Below are 6,000 nucleotides of genomic sequence, written 5' to 3'. Positions count from 1 at the left end.
TGGTGAGCAGGCGATCCTGGGAGGGACGGGCTGGGGATGAGGGACCCAGCACGGGTTGGGGGGAAAAGCCAGCCTGCCCAGAGGGGCCGGGGGCCGGCACTAGACCCAAAGCGTCCTCCTTTTTCATTCATGTGGCTGTGTGGCTTCTGGGGGGAGGCAGGGGGGAGTGTGCACTTTGTTTCTCCCCCGCATTAAGGCTCAAGGCTTAGCTTCAGCTAGGAATGAGTGATTCCTTTGGAAAAAGTGACCTGCACAGCACTTTCTCTTCTAAACTGGAAGCCCTTGCAGCCGGCCTGAGAGGGCTTGGCTCCAGGCAGGGACAGTGTTTAGGGTCAGGAGGATCCTATGGGCACAGAGGAGGCCCTTGGGGTTTGAGTAAGGAAGGAAGGGAGGGAGGGAGGGAGGAAGGAAGGAAGGAAGGAAGGAAGGAAGGAAGGAAGGAAGGAAGGAAGGAAGGAAGGGAGGGAGGGAGGGAGGGAGGGAGGGAGGGAGGGAGGGAGGAAGGTAGGAAGGGAGGGAGGGAGGAAGGAAGGAAGGGAGGAAGGAAGGGAGGAAGGTAGGAAGGGAGGGAGGGAGGAAGGAAGGAAGGGAGGAAGGAAGGAATAAGAGAAGGAAGGAAGGAAGGAAGGGAGGAAGGAAGGAAGGAAGGAAGGAAGGAAGGAAGGAAGGAAGGAAGGAAGGAAGGAAGGAAGGAAGGAAGGAAGGAAGGAAGGAAGGAATAAGAGAAGGAAGGCAGAAAGGAATGGAGGGAGGGAAGATGATTCTGACTCCACCTACCCCTACCTTGAGCTATGATGGATTTAAAGTTGGAAGAATCTTTGAGATCATCTAAGTGAGTCCCCTTCATTTTACAAGTGAGAAAATGGAGGTAATATGATGTGATAGAAAAAGTACTATATTTCCAATCAGAAAGACCTGGGTTCAAATTGTGCCTCTATCCCTCACTACCTGGGTGACCATAGACAAGTCATTTCCCCTTGGGGCCTCAATATTCCAGACATGAGGAACAGCCAATGTGAAGGCACTGAGTTGGGAGATCAGACCAGCAAAGAAGGAAGCCAGTGTCTGGACTGTGGAGTACCTGGAAGCAAGGAAGGTATAAGCATATTGGAAAGAGAGGCAGCTAGGTAGGACAGAAGATAGAACACCAGGCCTGGAGAGAGGAGGTCCTGGGTTCAAATGTGACCTCAGACACTGCCTAGCTGTGTGACCCTGGGCAGGTCACTTAACCCTCATTGCTTAGTCCTTGCTGCTGTTCTGCTTTGACTTGATACTAGGACAAAAGGTTAGTTTGAGAAACAAAACAAAAAAGAATATTGGAAAGACCAGAAGGGGCCACATTGCCAGGGACTTTAAATTCCCCAAAGAGGATTCTGTATTTGCTTCTGGTAGTGATGGGGAGTCACTGGGGGTTCATGATTATCCTGGGTGACACAGGCAGACCTGTGCTTTAGGAAAAACGTTGGCAACCGAGTGGAGGACCTGAGTGGGGAGAAATTTAGTCCTTTGCCCTCTCAGTGTCCCGACAGTACTCTGGGATTCACGTTAAAGAGAAGATTCAGATCTGCCTTGGTGGAGGGAGTTTCCTCCTCTGAGAGTTGCCTGTAACAAGCCAGTCACCAATCCAGTCCTTATTCTGCCTCTGTGCCATTTGAGCCAGGCAGCAGTATAAGGTGGGTCCTGGAGCCATTGTCATCTCCTTTTTAGAGATGAGAAAACTGAGGTTTAACAAGGTTGTCCTGTTACCCAGCTAGTGAGTGCCAGAGATGAATCTGAACCCAGGCCTCTCACACCTTCTACTCCCTTATATTGCCTCTGCAGCCCCATCTAGGCGACTGGCCTGAGGAAAGGCTGGCTCTGCTCGTCACCCTGCATTGCAGATCGCCATGGGCTGGTTTTCAGAAAATCACCTGGCGGCAGATCTGGGCTGCAGCCGAGACGTGGCACATCCAGATGAAATGCACTCGAGAGTTTGATTTCTTTCCTCCTGAGCTCCCTGATCATGACCCAGAAATGGGTGAGGGGGCACCGGGGTCTCGTGGGCACGGGAGGGGAAGGATGGAGACCAAGGACAGGCGCTCTAAGGCTCTCTGCTCCTTTGGGTTCTGGAAAGAACATGTAAGAGCAGTAGAGTAGCATCAGGAGGCTCCCTGGCCCCTTGGGCTCTAGGCGTGAGCCTTTGTTTGGAGGCATCTGAAGGGTTCCCTTCCCCATGCCCAGCAGTTGTCGTCTAGAAGCCTTGGTTGGTTCCTAGAAGTAGGGCAGCTCCAAAATGACTGCTTGGCTGAGACTCAGGAGAATAGGCTCCTCTCTGTCCACAAAAACGAGCTGGCAGGACAGAGCGGTCTCCTGGAGGTCCCCTTTTATACTTTCTGCGACTGAGAAGATGCCTTAGTGGAGGGCACCTGCATGGGGGTCAGGATAGGGAGGAGTCACCTGCTGGGTCATTGCCCTCCCTCTAGACACGGGAGAGGCACGGGGGAGACACGTGGATGGGCAAGTGGCCTGGGAGGAAGGACCCCGGGAGTGGATTTGCCCAGCTGCAGACACGGTAGCTGCCAGGAGACTGAAAAGCATCCTGTGAGGGCTGATGGCAGACCACTTGGTCTAAGAGGAAAGGCCAAGCTTTATGGGTTTCTTCATGGGTGACCCAAAGTACTAAGTGAGAGAGTTTGGACATTGGCCTCCAAGAGGGCGAAAACCTCAATAGAGTGCTGTGGGAGAAGAAAGAGTCACCAGTGTGACCCCAACATTGAGCCTTTGTCAACACTGTTAAGACTGAGCTGCTCAGAAAGTGGGCCCTTTGATGGTCACCATCTGGGGACACTCTAAACTACAAAGTGATGCTGTGAGTCTTGGCCAGAGAATGGGTCAGCAGAGGACACTGAGAGGTTGACAGACTGGCCGGAGCATCAAAGTGGGGAACCCTGGGAAAAGTCACAAGTTCAGGTACCTTTTTGGGGGGAAGGGGAAGGAGCGAATGAGATCGTCAAGTATTTTATATGTTCTCATACATGTAAAACTTCTGTTCTCTTCTGATGGGTGAATAAAGGCTATCCCCCCTACCCAACCTTGAATGGTTAGAGCGGGGACCCTGTTATCTGCCTTTGGGTAAATCTAGTGAGGAGCCTAAGCATGACAATATCAGGAAGTTTTCTTGTGGGAGCCAAAGGAGATAATGACCCTTTGGTATGCCAACCCCACCTAATCCAGTCCAGGGGAGCCCTGAGCCTGGGGGCCCTCAGCCTGCCCACCAAGTACCACCTGCCATTTTGAAGGAATAGACCGGACGTTCCTGGAAGAACTCTAATTCTGCACTTTGAGTGATTATACACCGATTTGTCAACATTGTGAACAGCGCTGCTTTGGGGCTGAAATTGCTGGGCTTTTGTCACTCTGCAGTAATTTTCCCAGGGAGAGAAGCTGACAGTTATCCAAAGGGAATAGATTTGCAGACGGCGATGGGAATCCTAAACTAAACTTCAGAGACATTTTCTGATACTTATCTGAGCTGAAATATCCAGCCCTTTGAAGTCCATTTGCCAGGGAAATAGTGGGCTGAGACACTAGGCAACATTCTGTAACTCGTCCTCCCATCGGATAATAAAATTGGAATTCTTTTGTAAGAATAACAGATCAGATCAATCCCACAATTCAGAAAGCATCGCCTACTGCTGATACCCAGACAGAAATGAAGATAATCGGTATTCTCAGAGTTTGTATGCAAAGCCTATACAAACTAAATACAAATAATGAAGAGAGAAAGCACTACTAGTTGGGGAGATCAGAAAAATCTTCCTGTACTTTAAAAGATCATTTTATTGCAAATAAGAATAATATGGAAATGGGTTTTGAACAATAATACATGTAAAACCTGGTGGAATTACTTGTCAGCTTCGAAAGTGGGGAGAGAAGAGGAGAGGGAAAGAACATGAATCATGTAACCTTGGAAAATATTCTTAATTAGTTACTTAATTAATTAAAAAAAAGAAAAATGTTCCCGTAGAAGGTAGCACTTGAGCTGGAGCTTAGAATGGAGCTAGGGTGTCAAGTGTCAGAGTTGAGGAGGGAAAGGATTCCAAAGGTGGGAGGTAGAATTCATTACAACAAACAGACCAGTTTGACTGGAGCTCAGAAACACCCTTAGGAAAAGCAGCAGAAAAGAAGTATATAAAAGCAATTCAGGGTCCAATTGTGAAAAGCTTTGAATTGGCACGAAATTGGCAAGTGGCCTGGGAGGAGAGACCCTGAGAGTAGATTTGCCCAGCTCTAGAGATGGTAGCTGCAAGGGGACTGAAAAGTTTCAGCTAAGACTAGATTTGAACCCAGGACGTTCTATCTCCAGGCCTGGCTGTCTATCCACAAAAACACTTTAGCTGCCCCTAAAAGATTATTTTAATTAGGACTTGGCAGATAAACTTGGGATACTAGAATAAATGTCATGATAATCATTATTATTATAGATGTTCCTTGTAAACCAACTTTAAAACTCCAAATTTAAAATAAAAATAAGAGCATAATAGAATAAATAGTATTTCAATCAGGGTGGTATAGGTAACCCAAGAAGCTCCCTCTGATCAAGGGCTGTTTTCTTTTTTTTTTTAAACCCTTACCTTCCATCTTGGAGTCAATACTGTGTATTGGATCCAAGGCAGAAGAGTGGTAAGGGCTAGGCAATGGGGGTCAAGTGACTTGCCCAGGGTCACACAGCTGGGAAGTGTCTGAGGCCAGATTGGAACCTAGGACCTCCAGTCTCTAGGCCTGGCTCTCAATCTACTGAGCCACCCAGCTGCCCCCTAAGGGCTGTTTTCTTAAGAACATGGTAGATTAATGTTTTTAAGACCTGGAAGAGAAGTGCTCACAAGTGCACAAAAACATCTCTGCCTCCTCTCCTTCTTCACCCCCCACCCCAGCCTAGAGCTTTAAAGAATGCTTTGATCTGGCTGGGGTCTCTTAGGGAGCGCCTTCCTTGACTTGGTTATTTCCAGTCATTTCCTGATTAGAATTAAAATGGAAATACTGCCAGCAAAAACTTTCTTTATTGTGATTTCCTGATTTTTCAGGAACAAAAATCAGGAAATACCAAGATATTAAGTTTGAAAACAATCACAAAATCAACATCAGATCATTAGGATTGACACTTTGGGTTGGACCTAGAGTCATTCATCTGCCTCCAACAGTAGCCCCAAGGGATGGGACATAGTAGTAAGAGCACTACTGCCTCTGGAATCAGAGAATGTGTCAGAATCCTGGCTTTCTCAGTTTTTGCTTGTGAGCCTTTGGGATAGTCACTTTCCTTTTCTGATAGTCTCTGGTCATGACCCCACTCTCTCATTTTCTCCACTCCACAGAAAATTGGACCCCCACATCAGCACCCTCCCCCACCCCCCACCCCTGCCCTGGCTCTCATAGGTTGGAGCTTTTTCCTTCACCTTGCCTGGACTCTAGACTACAACTGCTTCCTATAGCTTCCTACTCTCCACTCAGCACCCCTTTTATGTGTGGTTTTAGAATATAAGCTCCTTGAGGGTGGAGACTGTCTTGTTTGCTTCCATATATATGTCCCCAGGACTTATCACAGTTCCTGGCACATAATAAATGCTTAATAAATGTACTCTCTCTCTTTTTCATCTACCTATCCATCTCTCTTCATCCATATATCTATCTATCCACACTCTCCATTTATCTCTCCATCCCTCTATCTATTCATCCATCCATCTCTAGCCATCCATCTTTCTAGCCATTGCTCTCCCCATCCATCTATTTATCTCTCGATACATCCATCTATCCATCATCCATCTGCCTATTTATCCATTGTTCTCCCCATCCACCTATCCATTTATTTCTCTCTATTCATCTCTCCACCTACTTTTCTGGTCCCCCATTTCTCTCAGCTAATAAATAAGGGCATTTCACAGTTGATCACTAAAGTCCCTTTCAGCTATAACTTTTTTGTCATCTTTGGGCTGTGGACCCTTTCCTGGCCCAAGACTTATGTGA

The 6,000-nt window shown here is 47.5% G+C and overlaps 1 protein-coding gene across 1 annotated transcript in view; it reads left to right on the top strand.

The window, feature by feature from the left end:
• The window catches only part of MCF2L2 (MCF.2 cell line derived transforming sequence-like 2), a 306,817-nt gene that overhangs the window by 1,185 nt on the left and 299,632 nt on the right, over positions 1 to 6,000 (top strand). The window lies entirely within an intron of this gene.

This window comes from Monodelphis domestica, chromosome 8 (genome assembly GCF_027887165.1).
Source record: "Monodelphis domestica isolate mMonDom1 chromosome 8, mMonDom1.pri, whole genome shotgun sequence".
Classification (NCBI taxonomy): Eukaryota; Metazoa; Chordata; class Mammalia; order Didelphimorphia; family Didelphidae; genus Monodelphis; species Monodelphis domestica.
Note: the sequence above shows the minus strand (reverse complement) of the source record. Positions and strands in the feature narration are given on the sequence as shown.